The sequence below is a fragment of the Bos indicus genome, chromosome 4 (genome assembly GCF_029378745.1).
Source record: "Bos indicus isolate NIAB-ARS_2022 breed Sahiwal x Tharparkar chromosome 4, NIAB-ARS_B.indTharparkar_mat_pri_1.0, whole genome shotgun sequence".
NCBI classification, from domain to species: domain Eukaryota; kingdom Metazoa; phylum Chordata; class Mammalia; order Artiodactyla; family Bovidae; genus Bos; species Bos indicus.
In genome coordinates this window covers 30,383,470-30,407,213 of record NC_091763.1, presented here as the reverse complement: position 1 = coordinate 30,407,213, position 23,744 = coordinate 30,383,470, and the positions used below count along the sequence as shown (strand labels likewise).

The window sequence follows — 23,744 nt, the reverse complement described above, 5'->3', positions numbered from 1 at the left end:
AAGCCTATGTCTGTTTCAGATGCTTGAACTACTATCATCACATCAGGGGCAGAACTTCAAGAGATGAGACATACATTTGCCCACAGACATAATAGTTCTAAAAGGTCCTTGTGAACGCTCAGCTTTTTGGTTTCATTTTCCTACTGAGATTTCTTTTTTGGTAAGGGATGTATGTCATTACTTGGTTTTGTGTACATAATCTGCCATACTGGAAGCAGTAGGGAAATTTAGGGGTGGTTAGAAAAAAAGTCTTAGCAGCTATGCAGAGCAACAGGAGTCACTCAGAAGGTTCCAGGTCATCTCACCCAAGTGTAAAACCAACAAAAACTATGTGTCAGAGAAGCAAATGGATGTTAAGATTCTGGAGTAAGTATGGTGGAAATAAAAGCTTATGGCAGAATCAGAGAAGATCTTTGGAAATGTCCTTGGAGCCAAAGGGGAAACGAAGATCCTAAAGCCTTTACAATCATTTTATTCACACCTGAATGCTAAGAAATGACTGAAACTTGAAGTACAAACATTTCTTCCTCCCATAGGCAACTGAGACTCAAAAAGCACACAGGTAAAATTTAAAATTGAGATACCTCTAGTCATTTCTTGTCATCCTATCACTGTCAGTAAATGGCCAGTAATTTATTATTACACAGGAACTGTGTGATTTAGCTTGGGATATATCAGGTCTAACAATATTAACTATGATTAGTTTAACTCTTTGACTAGTCTGTGAATGGTGTGATTAGATCTTTCCTTTTCTTTTTTTCTTTTCTGACCATGTCGCACAGCTTGTGGGACCCTAGTTCCCTAACAAGGGATCAAACCCACGTCCCCTGCAAGGGAAGCATGGAGTTCTAAACAATGTACTGCCAAGGAATTCCCTTTTTCATGACTGTAACTTTTCATAACTGTACATGACTGTCTTAAGTGTACTGTTCCTCTTCTGCTCCATTATTCTGAAAATTTTTAAAGTATTCTTTAAGTTTAAAGTAGAAAAAAAATCGAACATCCACCACATTTTTTTTAACTACAAATCTCTGGGGTTTAAGGTAAGGCAGGAGTCGACAAATTACAGCCAAATCCAGTTGGCTGCCTGCTTTTGTAAATAAAAATGTGCTGGGCCACAGCCTTGGTCTCGTTTGTCCATGTATTGTCTGTGGCTGCTCTTGTGCTGCACCGGCACTGCTGAGTGACTGTGACAGGGTCCACCTGGTCCACAAAACCCAAAGCATTTACTATCTGGTCATTTACAGAAAGAGTTAGACAAATCCTAGCAGTAGGGAGGAAGCGATTTTCTTTCTTACATTCACATGTCAAAAACAAAACAAAACTAAGGGTGGTACCTTCTTTCCTGTGTGATGAGGTGATATTCTCTTTACTGTGTTCTGTGAATTTCCTCTAAAAACACATTTTTAATTAAAAAATATTTTAAAAGATTTGACTCAAGTGGTATTTCACCTGTCAAGCCTTCTGTTAGGCCTGCTTCCTCTATGCTTCCACAGAAGTGTTAGATTTTTCTATATTAGTAGTGAGAGAGTCAATTACTAGGTAGGTTGATAAGAAGTCCAGGGTCCCCAGGGAGGAGAAAGGGTCCAGAGCCCTTGAGAAGGAGAAAGGGGTCTGGGGCTCTCAAGGAGAAAAGGACAAACATTTTTTTCTATATTGCTTTGTCTTAGTCAACATAACAATGTAGCTTGCAGGAGGATATGTTTCTCCTTAAGAAGAACCCTCTGACTAATCTTGATATCTTAAGACATATATTGTGGGAGCGGCTCTGGTACGACCTTTCTATTGTTAGTTCTAATCTTGTTAATTTAAGATGTATGTTGTGGCAGTGGGTCTGGTAAAAGTATATAAGGCCTTGATAAGACTAGCAAGTGGGGGCACTCTCCATCCCCCTTCTGATGTCTGTGTCAGAAGCTTTCTCTGTCCCTTTTTGTACTTTAATAAAACTCTGCTACACAAAAGCTCTTGAGTGATCTAGCCTGGTCCCTGGTCCCAAAGCTAAATCTTCGGAGGTCACAAATCCAACACCATTCACCATAAGCTATCAGTATTTACCATACTGCACAGCAATTCTTTTTTCTTCTTTTCTCTGAAACAAGCCCATGAACTTCATAATGATCAAGAGATCCACCTAAGTCTTTTTTTAGGGCCTTAGTCAGAGAACAATGACATTATAGAATGATGAGAGAAAATACTTCCTTACCTTTACAGCTTACAGAGTACAGCAGTCCCCCTTAACTGTGGTTTCACTTTCTGTGGTTTCAGTTCTGCAGTCAACTGAGCTCTGAAAACATTAAATGGAAAATTCCAGAAATAAGTAATTCACACGTTTTAAATTGTGTGCTCTTCTAAGTGGCATTATAAAATCTTATGCCATCCCACTCAGGACTTGCATCTTCCCTTTGTCCAGCTTATCCTGCCCATTGATCACTTTGTTAGTCGGTATGATTATCAGATCCAGTATGGAGACATAGCAGTGCTTGTATTCAAGTCACCCTTATCTTAGGTAATAATGGTCCCAAAGTGCAAGAGTAGTAATGCTGGAGATTCAGATGTTTCAAAGAGAAGCCACAAAGCACTTTCTTCAAGTGAAAGGTGAAAGTTCTTGACTTAAGGAAAGAAAAAAAAATCATATGCTGAGGTTGCTAAGAGCTACAGTAAGGATTAATCCTCTACTCATGAAACTGTCAAGAAGGGAGAAGACATTCATACTAGTTTTGCTTTCACATCTCAGACTGCAAAAGTCACAGCCACAGCGGGTGATAAGTGCTCAGTGAAGATGAAAAAGGTGTTAAATTTGTCCAAAAAGATACTGTGAGAGCCCACTTTGTGTAATTTTTATTACAACATACAGCATACAGTTGTTCTATTTTATTATTGGTTATTGTTGTTAATCTCTTACTGTGAATAATTTAAATTCAACTTTATCATAGGTATGTATGTATAAGAAAAAACATGTAAGACTCGGTACTATCTGAGGTTTCAGACATCCACAGGGGGTCTTGGATCCCTTGGAGAAAGGGGGACACACTTTCATAATGGTTATCTGTCTTCCTGCTGCTACTTTTTCTCAAATATTACCTGTCAGAGAAGGATTCGCTGAACACCCTATATTATAAAAAACAAAACAAAACAAAACACTATACACTAACCCCTTTACTCAACTTTATTATTTTTATAGTACACATAACTACTTGATATAGCACATGTTTATTACTTTACAGCCCCTCTTCTAGAATGCAAGTTCCCCATGGGTAAATTTTAAGTCTCTATGGTTAACCACTATACTTTCAGTGCCTAGAATATAAGATTGGTAGCGCTATATCTCGGAGAAGGCAATGGCACCCCACTCCAGTATTCTTGCCTGGAAAATCCCATGGACGGAGGAGCGTGGAAGGCTGCAGTCCATGGGGTCGCTGAGGGTTGGACACAACTGGGTGACTTCACTTTCACTTTTCACTTTCATGCATTGGAGACGGAAATGGCAACCCACTCCAGTGTTACTGCTTAGAGAATCCCAGGGACGGGGGAGCCTGGTGGGCTGCCCATCTATGGGGTCGCACAGAGTCGGACACGACTGAAGTGACTTAGCAGCAGCAGCAGAGCTATATCTGTTATCATTTTATAGATACTAAGGAAATCAATATGGAGATGCTGAGTTTTGGTTTTGCTTTTAAGTGGAAGAAGTTATTTTTGATTTATATATATATACATGTACAGTCTTCTTTCTTTCCCTGTAAAAATAAACAGTGGCTTATACATTTGAAATTTCCTACATAAATGTCATTTTTGAAAACAAAATTTGCAAATTATGGCCTCTTTTCTGAAAGATAATCTTTTTTTGTATTTAGTTAATATTTATTTATTGTGGTTTTTAGGCAAGTTTTTCCACACTTTTATTGAGATGCTGCTAAGCTGCTAAGTCGCTTCAGTCGTGTCTGACTCTGTGTGACCCCAGAGACAGCAGCCCACCAGGCTCCCCTGTCCCTGGGATTCTCCAGGCAAGAACACTGGAGTGGGTTGCCATTTCCTTCTCCAATGCATGAAAATGAAAAGTGAAAGTGAAGTCCCTCAGTCGTGTCCGACTCTCAGCGAACCCAAGGACTGCAGCCTATTAGGCTCCTCCGTCCATGGGATCTTCCAGGCAAGAGTACTGGAGTGGGGTGCCATTGCCTTTTCCTTTATTGAGATAATTGACAAATAAAATTATGATACTGAAAATGTAAAATGGGATGATTTGTATATGTGTACATTGTGAAAGGATTCCCTCAGTGAGTTATCACATCTGTTACTTCACGTATTTACTTATTTTGAAGAACTATAATTTGATTGTCTATAGTAACACTGAAGATAACTGTTGGATCAAGAAATAATAAATAGGGACAACAAAATACAAGAAATAGAGGAAGGGGAGACAACAGAAGAAATACACTGTTGTTCTTTAAATACCACGTCTGTCAAGAGAAGCATCTGGCTAAAAGAACAGTAAACAAAACCAACTATATCTCAACAGTAAGGGCAGCGGTTATAATACTAGCAATATTGTTATTTCACAGAGTGTAAGTAGCTATTTGAATGTAAGATGCTCCTCTATTTTATGGAACACTAAGAAAGAAAAATGTTTCCAATTAAGCTACGATATGCCATTGATTGGGGCTTCCTGGTAGCTCAGATGGTAAAGAATTTGCCTATAATGCAGGAGACCCAGGTTCAAGCCCTGGGTGGGGAAGATCCCCTAGAGAAGGGAATGGCAATCCATTTTAGTATTCTTGCCTGGAGAATTCCATGGACAGAGGAGCCTGGCAGTCTACAGTCCGTGGGGTTGCAAAGAGTCGGACATGACTGAGCAACTAACACACATGCATGCACCATTGATTAGTAGACGCATCTGAATTTCAGTGTTGCTAAAATTGGAAAAACTGTGTTAGAATCAGTGTAATGAAGTTAACCACCTCCTCCTCCAGCCCCTGACCACCGCCAGCAGCTACCATCTCTCAGTTTCCTACTGGCTTTCACAACTGTCCTGGGAGGTTTCAATCCTAATAACAATGTCTGTTTTATATAAGAAGAAACTGAGTCTTGCAGTAGCTAAGTTATTTTCTCAAGATCACAGCACTCATCTAGGATACAGAGTCCATGACCATTGTGTCTGTGTGATAGAAATCTATCTAGATAGGGGCTTTCCATTAATTTTTTAAAAATTTATTTACAGGTAAGTTATCTTCAAAGACCTGTTTTAAAAACATTATCATAAAATTTTTATCATACCAAAAATTAACAATTACCCATTTATATAATTTGATATTCAATCAAATGCCAAGTCCTTGATTTAAAACATTTTTTAAAATAACAATTTGAGATACAACTCACGTATTATAAAATTCATCCTTTGAAGTATACAATCCAATGCTTCTTTTTTAAGTATATTCACAAAATTGTGCAACCATCACTACTATGTAATTTCAGTACATTTTTATCATCCCTAAAAGGCACATGCCATTCCTATTAGCAGTCACTTTCCATTTACCCACTAACTCCCCAGTCCTAGGCAAATATTAACATATATTTTTCATTTTTAAGGATATCCTTATTCTGAACATTTCATATAAGTGACATCATATAATGTCTGGCCTTTAAAAAAACTATATATTCATTTATTTTTGGCTGTGCTGGGTCTTCGTCGTTGTGCAGGTTTTCCTCTGTTGTGGCGACACAGGGGTTACTCTCTAGTTGCAGTGCACAGGCTTCTCATTGGGGTGACTTCCTGTGTTACACAGCACAGGCCCAATAGCTGTGGTGCGCAGACTTAGTTGCTACAGGGCATATGGGATCTTCCTGGTTCAGGGATTAAACATGTGTCTACTGCATTGGCGGGCAGGTTCTTTACCAATGAGTCACTGGGGAAACCCCAATATCTGGCTTTTTGTATCTGTTTTCTTTCACTTAGCGTGTTTTCAAGGTTCATTCACAGGTTAGCAGGTATCAGTACTTCATTCCTTTTTGTGGCTGAATATTATTCCACTGTACGGATATACTACATTTGATTTATCCATTCATCAGTTGATAGACATCTGAGTGGTTTCTAATTTGGGGCTATTATGAATAATGCTGAATAATGAATATATGCTATGAATGTTTGTGTGAGTTTTACATGGCTATATGTTCTCAATTCTTTTGGGCTAATGCATAGGCATGGAATTGCTGGGTCATATAGTAATACTATGTTTAACTTTTTGAGGAAATGTCAGACTGTTTTATATAGTGTACTATCTTACATTCTGAGCTGCAGTGTATAAGGGCTCCAATTTTTCCACATCTTCACCAAGACTTGTTACTGTTTTCTTTTTTATTATAGCCATCCTAGTGGGTATGGAGCAGTCCCAGTGTGGCTCCATTAACTTTTTAAAAGTATCAGTTTCTAAGTATCATTTCAATATTATATATCAATTATGTGCATATATTAATACACACATATATAATAAATAACTGATCATTATGATCACAATCTCTGACAATTTGGCAAACAGTCCTTGAAGCTATTTATGTATTCATTCACTTCTATTAAATTCCCAGGGCTCAATTTGCTGTACTTTAACAATACTCCTGTGGAGTAAGTTGGTAGGGAAATCATCTCCAAGAGCTATAAGCTGAGAAAGGCTGTCAGCCAAAAATAAATCATCCTTTTCACAGTCCAGTGCTTTATTACCAGGTCACTCTGCCCATGGATAAGGAATGGGAAAAATGAGTGACACAGAAAAGCCTCACAGATTGTACACTCCATTAGAATATCTAAATTTAAAGCAGAACCTGCACCTACAATATGTCTTTTTATGATTTGTCCCATTCGCTTTTAAAGCCAGGAAAGTGACAATAAAAAGACTTTGTATCATGTAAAATGACATGTTTTATTTTTCACATTCGTTCCCCAAAGAGGTAGCATTACAAAGAAATAGCATCTCTCTGAAAGCCAAAGTACTTCCATCACTTATGAACTCTTCCTGGCAGTGGCAGAAAAGCAAATATTTAAGTTCTCAAAAATCAAGACACAGTTAACTTTTAACACAGTCTTGATATAAATTGTTTATGTACATGTGTATATAGATCTGCTTTATATTAGACATCTCAGCCTTAAGAAATCACTGTGACTGTCAATCAGAATAAGACTGTAATGTGTATATGAGTTATTTTCCATGAAACAATGGACTAAGGCAAAAGAGAACAAAATATTACCTCCCCAAAACCCAAACTGATTGAACCAAGCACCCATACCCCAATCCTTCAAATATATCTCTGATACCTACTCTAAGGAGAAAGAAAGACAATGAAAGACCTCAGAGTTCTGCACTGAAAGAATGGAGTTTTGCACAGTGGGCCACTAGGGAAGTCCCTTAAAGATCTTTTAAGTTGTTAAATTGCAACCTTTAAATATGCATTTTATCAAGATATTCTACATATTTAACTTTTTTCCAAATCAATCTGTTGTTATTTTTATATACTGGTTGAATATCTACATAGAGTACCTACCGTAAGGCACCAGGCAATACTATCCTTATTTGTCTAGCTAGTATGAGTAGTGAGCATTTCCTTGCTTTTCAGAGACCTGACCAGATAATTGCATCACTCAATCCCTCACTAACTTCGAATATTTTTTCAAAGGCCACTTCAAAGTTGAGGAACACCTTATTTAAAACTGAAAACCTCCCTCCCATACTTCCAGCTCCAACTATTCTCCTCTATATTTCCTCAAAATACTGATTACCTACTCATCTTATTTAGTCATTTATTTACTATTTGCTTTCCCTGTTATAATGTTTTCTCCACTTTCTTCAATTTCAGTCTGAATTTCACAATAAGGAGTTCATGATCTGAGCCACAGTCAGCTCCCGGTCTTGTTTTTGGTGACTGTATAGAGCTTCTCCATCTTTGGCTGCAAAGAATATAACCAATCGATTTTTGGTGTCGACCATCTGGTGATGTCCATGTATAGAGTCTTCTCTTGTGTTGCTGGAAGAAGGTGTTTGCTATGACCAGTGTGTTCTCTTGGCAAAACTCTATTAGTCTTTGCCCTGCTTCATTCTGTATTCCAAAGCCAAATCTGCCTGTTACTCCAGGTGTTTCTTGACTTCCTACTTTTGCATTCCAGTCCCCTATAATGAAAAGGACATCTTTTTTGGGAGTTAGTTCTAGAAGATCTTGTAGGTATTCATAGAACTGTTCAGCTTCATCTTCTTCAGCATTACTGGTCGGGGCACAGACTTGGATTACTGTGATATTGAATGGTTTGCCTTGGAAACGAACAGAGATCATTCTGTCGTTTTTGAGATTGCATCCAAGTACTGCATTTCAGACTCTTTTGTTGACTATGATGGGCTACTCCATTTCTTAAGCGAGAAACAGATTTAAGGGACTAGATCTGATAGAGTACCTGATGAACTATGGACGGAGGTTTGTGACATGGTACAGGAGACAGGAATCAAGACCATTCCCAAGAAAAAGAAATGCAAAAAAGCAAAATGGCTGCCTGAGGAGGCCTTACAAATAGCTGTGAAAAGAAGGGAAGCGAAAAGCAAAGGAGAAAAGGAAATATATACCCATTTGAATGCGTATTCAATGAGTTCCAAAGAATAGCAAAGAGAGATAAGAAAGCCTTCCTCAGAGATCAATGCAAAGAAACAGAGGACAACAATAGAATGGGAAAGACTAGAGATCTCTTCAAGAAAATCAGAGATACCAAGGGAACATTTCATGCAAAGATGGGCTCAATAAAGGACAGAAATGGTAGGGACCTAACAGAAGCAGAAGATATTAAGAAGAGGTGGCAAGGATACACAGAAGAACTGTACAAAAAAGATCTTCATGACCCAGATAATCACAATGGTGTGATCACTGACCTAGAGCCAGACATCCTGGAATGTGAAGTCAAGTAGGCCTTAGGAAGCATCACTATGAACAAAGCTAGTGGAGGTGATGTAATTGCAGTTGACCTATTTCAAATCCTGAAAGATGATGCTTTGAAAGTGCTGCACTCAATATGCCAGCAAATTTGGAAAACTCAGCAGTGGCCACAGGACTGGAAAAGGTCAGTTTTCATTCCAATCCCAAAGAAAGGCAATGCCAAAGAATGCTCAAAGTACCACACAATTACACTCATCTCACATGCTAGTAAAATGATGCTTAAAATTTTCCAAGCCAGGCTTCAGCAATACATGAACCATGAACTTCCAGATGTCCAAGCTGGTTTCAGAAAAGGCAGAGGAATCAGAGATCAAATTGCTAACATCTGTTGGATCATCAAAAAAGCAACAGAGTTCCAGAAAAACATCTATTTCTGCTTTATTGACTATGCCAAAGCCTTTGACTGTGTGTGGATCACAATAAACTGTGGAAAATTCTGAAAGAAATGGGAATACCAGACCACCTGACCTGCCTCTTGAGAAACCTGTATGCAGGTCAGGAAGCAGCAGTTAGAACTGGACATGGAACAACAGACAGGATCCAAATAGGAAAAGGAGTTCGTCAAGGCTGTATATTGTCACCCGGCTTATTTAACTTATATGCAGAGTACATCATGAGAAACGCTGGTCTGGATGAAGCATAAGCTGGAATCAAGATTGCCGGAGGAAATATCAATAACCTCAGATACGCAGATGACACCACCCTTATGGCAGAAAGTGAAGAATTAAAGAGCCTCTTGATGAAAGTGAAAGAGGAGAGTGAAAAAGTTGGCTTAAAGGTCAACATTCAGAAAAGTAAGATCATGGCATCTGGTCCCATCACTTCATGGCAAATAGATGGGGAAACAGTGGAAACAGTGGCTGACTTTATTTTTCTGGGCACCAAAATCACTGCAGATGGTGACTGCAGCCATGAAATTAAAAGATGCTTACTCCTTGGAAGGAAGGTTATGACCAACCTAGACAGCATATTAAAAAGCAGAGACATTACTTTGTCAACAAAGGTCTGTCTAGTCAAGGCTGTGGTTTTTCCAGTGGTCATGGATGGATGTGAGACTTGGACTATAAAGAAAGCTGACTGCCGAAGAATTGATGCTTTTGAACTGTGGTGTTGGAGAAGACTCTTGAGAGTCCCTTGGACTGCAAGGAGACCCAACCAGTCCATTCTAAAGGAGATCAGTCCTGGATGTTCATTGGAAGGACTGATGTTGAGGCTGAAACACCAATACTTTGGCCACCTCATGTGAAGAGTTGACTCATTGGAAAAGACCCTGATGCTGGGAAAGATTGAGGGCAGTAGGAGAAGGGGACGACAGAGGATGAGATGGCTGGATGGCATCACCGACTCAGTGGACATGGTTTTGGGTGGACTCTAGGAGTTGGCGATGGACAGGGAGGCCTGGCGTGCTGTCATTCATGGGGTCGCAAAGAGTCAGACACGACTGAGAGACGGATTATAATGTTAGTTCCATGAAGGCAGAGATATTGGCCTGTTTTCTTTTTTCCCCATTACTTTATTTCCAGGGTGTGAATGAATACTTCTTGAATAGACAAATGAATGAAAATAGCCACTATAATGGGTCTTTGTAGTCTTTGATTTTCCAGATGCCTCTGGTTTTTTTTAAAGTTCATATTTATCAGCCTTTTCTTAGCTTTGATTTTGACTGAGGATAAATTCCTCATTCTCTGCTTCTGTTTTATGCCTGTTATTTATGAGTCTGTCCCAGAGCCACTTCTCATTTTTATGTTCTCCCTGTTGATGGGTCGTAGCACTTATCTTTTCCTACTCTCCAGTGTCCACAGGCCACCTCTACAAATGAGAATGTCCCCAATAGAAATTATCACCTCCCCACAAACCTGCTGTGGAGTTGGAAGCTCCGTGTTGGTGAATAACATCACTAATACCCAGTCTCTTAGGCTAGTGGTATCTGTATCTTCAGTTCCTCTGAAGGTTGATCCTACGAGTGTCAGTTTCTGATAGCCTGGCACCCAGTTTCTCCACATCCACACTGCCACTATCCTAGCCCAGATCCTTACCCTCCTGCCCTGAGGCAACTGCAATCTTCTCTGTACCTGTATGTGGAGAAGTTTAGGAAACTTTAAGGAACTACCACACTTACAGCCACATTTGGAGGAGATAGACTTAGGTCTTTCTGTGGTAACTAACAATGGCTTGAGCAGCATTTGTGGGGTGGAAGCTGCCTCGATACATGATGGATCTATGATCAGATAAAAGCTCAACATAACCATGTGTGTGAGCTGGACATGGGAGGTAAGGGCAATCATTTCCGAGGCAGCCAGTATAAACAAAAAAAGCAGCCCCTGACTTGGGGAACTGACTTGACTCTGACAACTGGATCTGTGTGTGGTTAACAGCTGACCTGGCATTCACAGCTAGGCCCTGGCATCCTCAGAATCTTCCAGAGTCCTACATCTGATGACACCAAACAAACAAAACAAACTTCATAATCTTATCTAAGCCCAGATGAAAACAAGGTCACCATGTAAACCACAAAATGCCAAAAAGTCCCCTCTCCCAGCTAATGTGAATGACTGCTGCTTTTGTAACAATGACAGCCTTAGCCTCATTGTTCTAGTTACAGTCAAGATATGCAATCATAGAATTATTCCCCTCACTTCCTGAGAGCATTCAGCAAAGCCCTGCTTCCTTGAGCTCTTCCCCAGATCACTCAACAGCAGCTCCCTAAGAAGTCTTTTCTAACATTGTCTTACTGAGCTGCCTCCCAGGTCCCCACGGTGAGCACTCTCCCTTGCTGCAAAGAATGTGAGACCCAGCTGGTCCAACTCAAGGTTTGTACCTGATAGTTGTTGGCTGAAGAGTTTGGACCCTGGTGTGGGAACTCTGCTCTGTATTTGATTGAATCAAGTAAGCCATTTAGAGAGGCAATATTAGATGCTCTACAGGCAAAGATGAGTCAAATTCAGGCAGTAACTCAAATGCTTGAGGATATCTGAATCACACAGTCTTGAGAATCCTAGCCCAGAGTGAAAGCAGGGTTGAAGAAAAGATACTATTTGCCACTTCAGACTTCATGGATTATTAAAATACCCTCAATTTATGCCTTTAGAGAATATGTTCTGAAGTGGAAAAGGGGATGCAATAGCTGGCTACCTTGGATGCTGGCCTGATAGTCTGTCTGTCTTTATTAATTTAAAAAAATTTTCCAAAATGCTCAAATGCTTCAAGCATTTTTCTAAGCATTGCAGATACAGTAATAAACCAAACATACAAACTGTCTCCCTGCTCACTTTGATTTATATTACAACTGGGCATGAAAAACAACAAAAACAAATGTATACATCTGAAAAAACAAGTAGCAAAGTAAAAAATATGTAGCTTGTTAAACAGAGGATGAGATTGTTGGATGGCATCAATGACACAATGGACATGAGTTTGAGTAGGTTCTGGGAGTTGGTGATGGACAGGGAAGCCTGGCGAGCTGAAGTCCCTGGGGTCACAAAGAGTCAGACACAACTGAGCGACTGAACAGAAATTAGAGAAAGTCAACAGTGTGTCTTGACAGTTCCTCTAGATTTTTGGATAGTATCAATAAAGGCCTTTCTCAGGAGGTAGAATTTAAACAGATATCTGAATATTGAGAAAGAGCCAGCCATACTCACATCAGAGAGACATGATTCTAGACAGAGGCCATATAAAGCAAAGGCTCTAAGGAACTATAAAGATTGTTTTAGTCAGCTCAGGTTGCTGTAACAAAAGACCATAGACTGGGTAGCTTATATGGAATCCTAAGAATTTCAATTATAACAACAAGAAAGACCCCTTTCCCTTGGAGAATGAATATGAGGCTATGTTTAAAGTCAGTGCTAGTGGAAGTAAGTGCTAGTAACAGAGCTGATTTTCATCACAGCTAAAACATGAATATTTAATTTGTATAGATTTAATTTTTTCAATTAAAATGTTCTGAATTGAAGACCAGGAAAATCTTACCTTCTCAGTCTTAAATGTGTACTTTCCCCAGGAGGTGGTGGTGGCTGCGACTTAGAACGCTAGCACTCTCACAGTTGCTTGTGAATCTCTCTCAATTTTACTGATGATAATAAGCAAACAGGAAAATGGAATTTCAAAGCAATCAACTTAATTCTGGGATCACCAACCCTGATGTTCATTCTACTTAAATCCTCAAGTCAATTTTACCAGAATGTATTACCTTTAGACTTCTCTTTGCAAAGGGTTTGGATACCACCATGACTATGTCAAAGCTTTTGACTGTGTGTGGATCAAAATAAGCTGTGGAAAATTCTGAAAGAGATGGGAATACCAGACCACCTGATCTGCCTCCTGAGAAATCTATATGCAGATCAAGAAGCAACAGTTAGAACTGGACGTGGAACAACAGACTGGTTCCAAATAGGAAAAGGAGTACGTCAAGGCTATGTATGAATAGTCTGCTTATTTAACTTACATGCAGAGTACATCATGGGAAATGCTGGGCTGGATGAAGCACAAGCTGGAATCAAGATTGCCAGGAGAAATATCAATAACCTAAGATATGCAGATGGCACCACCCTTATGGCAGAAAGCGAAGAAGAACTAAAGAGCCTCTTGATGAAAGTGAAAGAGGAGAGTGAAAAAGTTGGCTTAAAGCTCAACATTCAGAAAACTAAGATCATGGCATCTGGTCCCATCACTTCATGGGAAACAGATGGGGAAACAGTGGAAACAGTGGCAGACTTTATTTTTCTGGGCTCCAAAATCACTGCAGATGGTGAATGCAGCCATGAAATTAAAAGACACTTGCTCCTTGGAAGGAAAGTTATGACCAACCTAGACAACATATTAACAAGCAGAGACATTACTTTGCCAACAAAGATCCATCTAGTCAAAGCTATGGTCTTTCCAGTAGTCATGTATGGATGTGAGAGTTGGACTATAAAGAAGGCTGAGCGCTGAAGAATTGATGCTTTTGAACTGTGGTGTTGGAGAAGACTCTTGAGAGTCCCTTGGACTGCAAGGAGATCCAATCAGTCCATCCTAAAGGAAATCAGTCCTGAATATTCATTGGAAGGACTGATGCTGAAGCTGAAACTCCAATACTTTGGCCACCTCATGCAAAGAACTGACCCAATGGCAAAGACCCTGATGCTGGGAAAGATTGAAGGTGGGAGAAGCTTTAAGCCAACTTTTTCACTCTCCTCTTTCACTTTCATCAAGAGGTTCTTCAGCTCCTCTTCACTTTCTGCCATAAGGGTGGTATCCTCTGCATATCTGAGGTTATTGATATTTCTCCCAGCAATCTTGATTCCAGCTTGGGCTTTTTCCAGCCCAGCGTTTCTCATGACATACTCTGCTGCTGCTAAGTCACTTCAGTCCGACTCTGTGTGACCCCATAGACAGCAGCCCACCAGGCTCCCCCGTCCCTGGAATTCTCCAGGCAAGAACACTGGAATGGGTTGCCATTTCCTTCTCAAATGCATGAAAGTGGAAAGTGAAAATGAAGTCACTCAGTCGTATCCGATTCTTAGCGACCCCATGGATTGCAGCCTACCAGGCTCCTCCATCCATGGGATTTTCCAGGCAAGAGTACTGGAGTGGGTTGCCATTGCCTTCTCTGATGATGTACTCTACATAGAAGTTAAATAAGCAGGGTGACAATATACCGCCTTGACGTACTCCTTTTCCTATTTGGAACCAGTCTGTTGCTCCATGTCCAGTTCTAACTGTTGCTTCCTGATCTGCATACAGGTTTCTCAAGAGGCAGGTCAGGTGGTCTGGTATTTCCATCTCTTTCAGAATTTTCCACAGTTTATTGTGATCCACACAGTCACAGGTTTTGGCTAGAGGTGGGCTAATCCACAGCTATGGTCTCATTTCTACAAGGTCTCTCTTAAGTTCAAGCTCAACTGAGTCCAGTTTTTCTAAAGAAACCAGGAAATGGGTCTCTCAATGGGGAACACACATCCCATCAATACCCAACTTAAACACTGTGTAAGTGGGCAGCTTCCTAGAGGTTCCTGTGGTACCATGTGAATGGACATCTAGGCCTGATACTACAGAGGCTCTGGGACGATTATCTGAGAAGACAGGTCTTAAGACCATGGATTCCCTGAGAAGGCAAGTATAGTTCTACAGAAAGAAGTAAGAGGTAATCCACCAGAAACAAACAATGGCAATGGCTATTATCTCTGTGGAATCATTTCCTAGTGGATTCATCAGGAAAACTGCAGCCATTTTGCAACTTCTGAATGCAAAAATCACTTGAGCAGAGAAAACTGCAGCTATAATCAGAGAAGTGTCTTGGGCAAGGGTTTCTTAACCTGAGGAATTTTAAAATTAATTTAATAAATGCACTGTGACTGGTTGAATTATGGCCTCCCAAAGAAGACTCTTGAGAGTCCCTTGGACTGCAAGGAGATCCAACCAGTCCATTCTGAAGGAGATCAGCCCTGGGATTTCTTTGGAGGGAATGATGCTAAAGCTGAAACTCCAGTACTTTGGCCACCTCATGTGAAGAGTTGACTCATTGGAAAAGACACTGATGCTGGGAGGGATTGGGGGCAGGAGGAGACGGGGATGACAGAGGATGAGATGGCTGGATGGCATCACTGACTCGATGGACGTGAGTCTCAGTGAACTCTGGGAGTTGGTGATGGACAGGGAGGCCTGGCGTCCTGTGATTCATGAGGTTGCAAAGAGTCGGACACCACTGAGGGACTGAACTGAACTGAAAGACATCCCCACCCAAATCCGCCAACACCTAATGATGTTAGTTTAGGAGCTTTATGGATGTGATTAAGTTAAGGATCTTGAGATGAGGAGATTACCCTGGATTATCTGATGGACCAAACTTAATCATCTAAGGGCAAGGCAGGGAGGTCAGAGGAGAAGAAGGGACTGAAGCAGAAGGCTGAGAGATATGGGGTCATGAGCTGAGAATGTGAACAGCTTCTAGGAGCTGGAAAAGGCAAGGAAATGGATTCTGCTCTGAGCCTCCAGAAGGAACACAATCTGGCTTACTCATTTAGACTTCTGATGGACAGAAGTGTAAGCAAATAAATTTGTGTTGCTTTATCTAAATTTGTGTTATTGAGTTCCAGAAACAGTAGGAAATGAAGATATACTCTTTATTAGATCCCATTTCACAAATCACAAAGGTGATTGGTATTTATTGCCATAATGAGATAAAACAAATATATAAAGGAAAAAAATCCCCCAACTTCTCTGTTCAGCACCTCCCAAACCTCACCTCCAGGGCCACCTAAGTTTTTCTACCCACACTCAGTACTGGCAGTTCTAGCTCTTCAGTTGGTCGTTTTTATTTAAAGTATTAAGACCTTTGCTAATATATTCTCCCACTAAAAATATATTCTCTCACTAAAAATGGAAGATTACACAAATGGCTCCCAATCATTCCCTTCTCTCTATGTAGGCCCCTTTGCAAAGTGCTTTGTAGCAATTCCCATCAAAAGGTGGGTTCTATTCCCCAAACTATCCCTGGGCTTGTCCAGTTGACTTGGTTTGACCAATGGGACAATAGCAAGCATTAACTCAAGCAGAGGCTAGGAATTGTCATGTTTGTGTGAACTAGGCCAAGGCAAGCCAACCTGACTGGAAGAAATTTCTACTCAACTCACAGACTCATATCAAATAACTGTTCATAGCTTAAAGCCACTAAGTTTCAAGGTCATTTGTTATTATAAGTAACTGTTCCACAAATTTGAAGCTATTGACATCTTCTCAGATGTCACCTTCCAAGAGTCTGGATTTTCTCTCTCGTCTGAATTTCTGAAAAGAATGATCTACAGATACAATACATATCAAGCTGAGGCATCATATGGTTCAATCTCAATGAAGAGTCACATCCAAAGACAAAATGGTGAAACAAAATAAGCAAATAGGGAGATAGAAGCAACTAAAATCTTTTCTGAAATTTCTTTTATTAATGCACTGAAAATTTCTTAATATTCTCTTTCTCTGTTTTTCTTGTATCTCCCACACATGCTAGCTACTACTACTACTACTACTACTACTACTAAGTCACTTCAGTCGTGTTCGACTCTGTGCGACCCCAGAGACGGCAGCCCACCAGGCTCCCCCATCCCTCGGATTCTCTAGGCAAGAACACTGGAGTGGGTTGCTATTTCCTTCTCCAATGCATGAAAGTGAAAAGTGAAAGTGAAGTCATTCAGTCCTGTCTGACTCCTAGCGACCCCATGGACTGCAGCCCACCAGGCTCCTCCGTCCATGGGATTTTCTAGGCAAGAGTACTGGAGGGGGGTGCCATTGCCTTCTCTGCACATGCTAGCTACTACTCACCAAATCCAAAATGTCTCCTCTTCTAAGATCTCTCTTAAATCTCTAAATCTCTCTTCTCTAAGATCTCCAAAATCTTTTCCATACCATGTCCATGCTCCTGTTTCAGTTCACTTCTTTAACTCTTTCCTTCTAGAGTAACTGCCTGCCTTTTACAATATAAATTAGCAGGCAGGAAAGCAGTTCTCTAGTTTCTAACCTACCTATTATTCTGAAGTCAACTTCATATCAACTGACATCAGGAATGGATTTGGAAATATGGAATAATACTTTTAGGAGTTTGTGTGGGGGCGGGGAGAGGAGCCATGGAAAAGTCCATGAATAGTCTTATAAGGATAAAAATATTTCTGCCTGCATCTCACAAGAATACAGTGAGTAAAGGCACTGGTAAATTTTATAGTTAAGTTTGAGTAAAGTGGCTGGGAATATAACAGTGAATTAATTTTAAAGCTTTCTGGAAAAATAATAATATAGAGCTAAAATTTCAGATGATCTTAACTGAACACAGGAATCGCTCCCAATGGTAGACGAAGGATTAAAATTATCTACTCTTGGGGCAGAGATGACAGTACAAGTCTGGATGTTGTGAAACCAACATGTTTACATTGTTTTGTTAGAAAATTTAAGGAAAAATGATAGATGAACAGAGTAACAGACACAATTTCTAAGCCACTAGAATAGGAAAAATCTAAAATAATCCAATCAATCCAGTTCAAGACAAAAACTATTTAACTGAAATAGCATAATCTTAAAAATCAATTTGGGATGAAGTGCCTTCCTGTTGTTCAGTCTTTCATGCAGGAAGATTTTTTATTTATTTTCAAACTCTTTAAAACAGCTTATTTATATAAACTCACATAGTCTTCACAACAAGCTTACTAAGGTAGGCATTACTATTATACCTTTATTACAGAGAGGAAGATACAGAATATCTTCAATAAATTTTCAAAATCTCAGAAAAAAAGGTTTGTAGTTTCCTTCTTATAATAACTGCATGTTTTCTTTTACATTTATTCTACGTGTGCATTGCCATAAACATGAACATAATGTCAGATTTTTATATTTTTAACATTTTTATATTTATTTTAAATAGTGATTAATTTTTCATATTTCTCCATTATTTTAGTAAAATTCTTGATGATACTGAGATTTTCACTGGGTGAATAATTTTATTGATTAAAATAATCACTCTCCATTTAAGAGATATCAAGTGTAACTTGGAGAAGGCAATGGCACCCCACTCCAGTACTCTTGCCTGGAATATCCCATGGATAGAGGAGCCTGGTGGGCTGCAGTCCATGGGGTCATTAGGAGTCAGATACGACTGAATGACTTCACTTTCACTTTTCACTTTCATGCACTGGAGAAGGAAATGGCAACCCACTCCAGTGTTCTTGCCTGGAGAATCCCAGGGACGGGGGAGCATGGTGGGCTGCCGTCTCTGGGGTTGCACAGAGTCGGACACGACTGAAGCGACTTAGCAGCAGCAAGAGCAGCAGCAGCAAGTGTAACTACTGTTGTTTCATGGGGTTAATTTTTGCTTTGTTTTAATACATCATAACATATTATTCATAAAAGTTTATCTTTTTCTTCTAAAAGGTATATCCCTTATTCCTATTTCATATCTTATGAATTGGTCAGAATATTCAGAAAATGCTATATAATACATGATACAGGACATCTTTTTTAATGGTGATGCTTTTGGTTTTTCACCATTACACAATATGTTGGCTCCTGGCTAAAGAGAGGAACTACTTATTAAAATGGAGGATTTATCCTTTCTTAGTAAAAACTTAAAAAAAAATTTAAGTGAATGATTTGTGTATTAAATTTAAAACTATTCTTTGAAACAACTAGCCAACAGACTGAAACATACTTTTAATATAACTTGAACGTGTCCAAAGTCTGACAGAATGTAGTCCACTGGAGAAGGGAATGGCAAACCACTTCAGTATTCTTGCCTTGAGAACCCCATGCACAGTATGAAAAGGCAAACTGACAGAGGAACTGAAAGAGGAACTCTCCAGGTCAGTAGGTGCCCAATATGCTATAGGAGATCAGTGGAGAAATAACTCCAGAAAGAATGAGGGGATGGAGCCAAAGCAAATTCAATACCCAGTTGTGGATGTGACTGGTGATAGAAGCAAGGTCCAATGCTGTAAAGAGCAATATTGCATAGGAACCTGGAACGTTAGGTCCATGAATCAAGGCAAATTGGAAATGGTCAAACAGGAGATGGCCAGAGTGAACGTCGACACTCTAGGAATCAGCAAACTAAAATGGACTGGAATGGGTGAATTTAACTCAGATGACCTTATATCTACTACCGTGGGCAGGGATCCCTTAGAAGAAATGGAGTAGCCATCACGGTCAACAAAAGAGTCCGAAATGCAGTACTTGGATGCAATCTCAAAAACGACAGAATGATCTCGTTTATTTCCAAGGCAAACAATTCAATGTCACAGTAATCCAGGCCCATGCCCCAACTAGTAACGCTGAAGAAGCTGAAGTTGAACAGTTCTATAAAGACCTTCAAGACCTTTTAGAACTAACACCCAAAAAGATGTCCTTTTCATTATGGGGGACTGGAATGCAAAAGTAGGAAGTCAAGAAACACCTGGAGTAACAGGCAGATTTGGCCTTGGAGTACAAAATGAAGCAGGGCAAAGGCTAATAAAGTTTTGCCAAGAGAACGCACTGGTCATGCAAACACCCTCTTCTAACAACACAAGAGAAGACTCTACAAATGGACATCACCAGATGGTCAACACTGAAATCAGACTGATTATATTCTTTGCAGCCAAAGATGGAGAAGCTCTATAAAGTCAGCAAAAACAAGACCGGGAGCTGACTGTGGCTCAGACCATGAACTCCTTATTGCCAAACTCAGACTTCAATTGAAGAAAGTGGAGAAAACCACTAGACCATTCAGGTATGACCTAAATCAAATCCCATGTAAGTAAGAAATAGATGTAAGGGACTAGATCTGATAGATAGAGTACCTGATGAACCATGGACGGAGGTTCATGACATTGTACAGGAGACAGGGATCAAGAAAAAGAAATTCAAAAAATCAAAATGGCTGTCTGAGGAGGCCTTACAAATAGCTGTGAAAAGAAGGGAAGCGAAAAGCAAAGGAGAAAAGGAAATATATACCCATTTGAATGCATGTTCAATGAGTTCCAAAGAATAGCAACAAGAGATAAGAAAGCCTTCCTCAGCGATCAATGCAAAGAACTAGAAGAAAACAATAGAATGGGAAAGACTACAGATCTCTTCAAGAAAATCAGAGATACCAAGGGAACATTTCATGCAAAGATGGGCTTTGCATTTCATGTAAAGATGTACAGAAGAACTGTACAAAAAAGATCTTCACAACCCAGATAATCACAATGGTGTGAACACTCACCTAGAGCCAGACATCCTGGAATGTGAAGTCAAGTGGGCCTTAGCAAGCATCACTACAAACAAAGCTAGTGGAAGTGATGGAATTGCAGTTGAGCTATTTCAAATCCTGAAAGATGATGCTGTGAAAGTGCTACACTGAATATGCCAGCAAATTTGGAAAACTCAGCAGTAGCCACAGGACTGGAAAAGTTCAGTTTTCATTCCAATCCCAAAGAACGTGAACGTGAATGTGAAGTCGCTCAGTCGTGTCCGACACTTTGCGTCCCCATGGACTGTAGCCTACCAGGCTCCTCTGTCCATGGGATTTTCCAGGCAATAGTACTGGAGTGAGTTGCCATTTCCTTCTCCAGCAGATCTTCCCAACTCAGGGATCGAACCCAGGTCTCCCACATCGTAGACAGACGTTTTACCGTCTGAGTCACCAGGGAAGTCCAATCCCAAAGAAAGGCAATGCCAAAGAATGCTCAAACTACCGCACAACTGCACTCACCTCACATGCTAGTAAAGTAATGCTCAAAATTCTCCAAGCCAGGCTTCAGCAATATGTGAACCGTGAACTTCCAGATGTTCAAGCTAGATTTAAAAAAGGCAGAGGAACCAGAGATCAAATTGCCAACATCCGCCGGATCATGGAAAAAGCAAGAGAGTTCCAGAAAAACATCTATTTCTGCTTTATTGACTATGCGAAAGCCTTTGACTGTGTGGATCACAATAAACTGTGGAAAATTCTGAAAGAGATGGGAATTCCAGACCACCTGATCTGCCTCTTGAGAAACCTATATGCAGGTCAGGAAGCAAGAGTTAGAACTGGACGTGGAACAACAGACTGGTTCCAAATAGGAAAAGGAGTACGTCAAGGCTGTATATTGTCACCCTGTTTATTTAACTTCTATGCAGAGTACATCATGAGAAAAGCTGGGCTGGAAGAAACACAAGCTGGAATCAAGATTGCCGGGAGAAATATCAATAACCTCAGATATGCATTATGGCAGAAAGTGAAGAGGAACTCAAAAGCTTCTTGATGAAAGTAAAAGTGGAGAGTGAAAAAGTTGGCCTAAAACTCAACATTCAGAAAACAAAGATCATGGCATCTGGTCCCATCACTTTATGGGAAACAGATGGGGAAACAGAGGCAACAGTGGCAGACTTTATTTTTCTGGGCTCCAAAATCACTGCAGATGGTGATTTCAGCCATGCAATTAAAAGACGCTTACTCCTTGGAAGGAAAGTTATGACCAACCTAGACAGTGTATTAAAAAGCAGAGACATTAGTTTGCCAACAAAGGTCCGTCTAGTCAAGGCTATGGTTTTTCCAGTGGTCATGTATAGATGTGAGAGTTGGACTGTGAAGAAAGCTGAATGACAAAGAATTGATACTTTTGAACTGTGGTGTTGGAGAAGACTCTTGAGAGTCCCTTGGACTGCAAGGAGATCCAACCAGTCCATCCTAAAGGGGATCAGTCCTGGGTGTTCTTTGGAAGGAATGATGCTAAAGCTGAAACTCCAATACTTTGGCCACCTCATGTGAAGAGTTGACTCATTGGAAAAGACTCTGATGCTGGGAGGGATTGGGGGCAGGAGGAGAAGGGGACGAGAGAGGATGAGATGGCTGGATGGCATCACTGACTTGATGCACATGAGTCTGAGTGAACTCCAGCATTGGTGATGGACAGGGAGGCCTGGCTTGCTGCGATTCATGGGGTCGCAAAGAGTCAGACACGGCTGAGAGACTGAACTGAACTGAGCTGAACATGTCCAATTAGATTAAAACTCCTTCATAAGTAATACACAGCTTAATGTCTCTACAACATGTAGAAAATTTGTGACAAACAAAAGTGTGTAAATATAATTTGGTCTTCCTAACTCTTTTTCTCTTTATTTAATCTTATGTAATAACTCAAATTCTAGCTTTTTTACATATGGTTATTCAATTATTTTTGAGTTTCTGCTACACAAGTTTTCCCCTGTAGGTTGCAATACATCAAATTTGACAAATGTGGAAAGCTCTGACAGATATTTTAGTAAGCTGATTTGTACTTCTTAATGTTTGATATTTATATGGTTAGTTGACACCCTGGCTAAGGCAATAAAATACTGAGGAATACAGTACAAGCTTAATCTTAGTTAACATATGTTTTTTTTGTATCAGCACCATAAAATTCTGCATTTATGAATTTTGTTCATATGCTGTTGATTTATTGGAAGGAAATTTCTATAGACAGTTAAGCAGAGATGTTGAGTAGGGGGTTGGATTATATGCATCCAGAGCTAGATTTTTAAATCTGTAGTTATCAGCATATAGAAGATAGTTAAAACCAGGTTTCAAATCTTAATCTTTGTACCATGGATGATTCACAGAATGTAGACATTAAGGCACAAAATCAAAAATATAAAAATGTCTAAGCTAAACAGATTCAGAATTATTCTCTGGCAGGAACACTGAGGCCACAGTTAAAGGACTGCGTAGTGTTGTGGGTATGTGTACAGGTATTGCCTTACATCCTAACAGTAACATGCTAATGTTACAGTCATGCTAAAAATTCATGATGAAATTTTACCCACAATCCCATCCATAAGTCTCAAGTGTCCATTTTTCATGTTGTCTTCTATATCCTGTCCATTTACTTAATAATAAGAGGCTATAACTGTCACTTTGATGGCTATATATTCTATTGAACTGGCATACCATAATTTCCTTATGTAATAGCAGTTCACACACTTGGCTTAAAAAGTGTTCTTAAAATTATATAAAAATAAGAAACCAGGCTTGGGGGAAGAAGATAGAAAAGAAATGCACTAAATGTATCATGTCCTCCTTCCTGTAGAACATTTAACTTCCTCTGGGAAGTCCCCTGGACACCCCAGCTGGGTTGGGTGCGACTCTGAGATTGGACACCTTATCTTCCTGTCACACTGTGTAGTGTGGACCTGCGGGGGTTGTCTCTCCTAAACACTGTCGGGCTGTGCGCTGGCTCACTGCTGCCTGCCTGACACCAAGTACTCCTCTGCATGACTGCATACAGGATGTCTGGATGCTATGCTCTGACTGGAAAGTAGAACACAGCCATCTCAAAACGTGTGTTCCTAGT

At 40.0% G+C, this 23,744-nt stretch overlaps 1 long non-coding RNA gene across 7 annotated transcripts in view; it reads right to left on the bottom strand.

Annotated features, from left to right (window-relative positions):
• LOC139182678 (uncharacterized) overlaps positions 1 to 23,744 on the bottom strand; it is a 230,868-nt gene that overhangs the window by 134,563 nt on the left and 72,561 nt on the right. For all 7 annotated transcript variants that reach the window (XR_011566195.1, XR_011566196.1, XR_011566197.1 and 4 more), the window contains one exon: positions 2,204 to 2,284. This is a non-coding gene — a long non-coding RNA (uncharacterized lncRNA). The remainder of the gene's footprint in view (positions 1 to 2,203; positions 2,285 to 23,744) is intronic.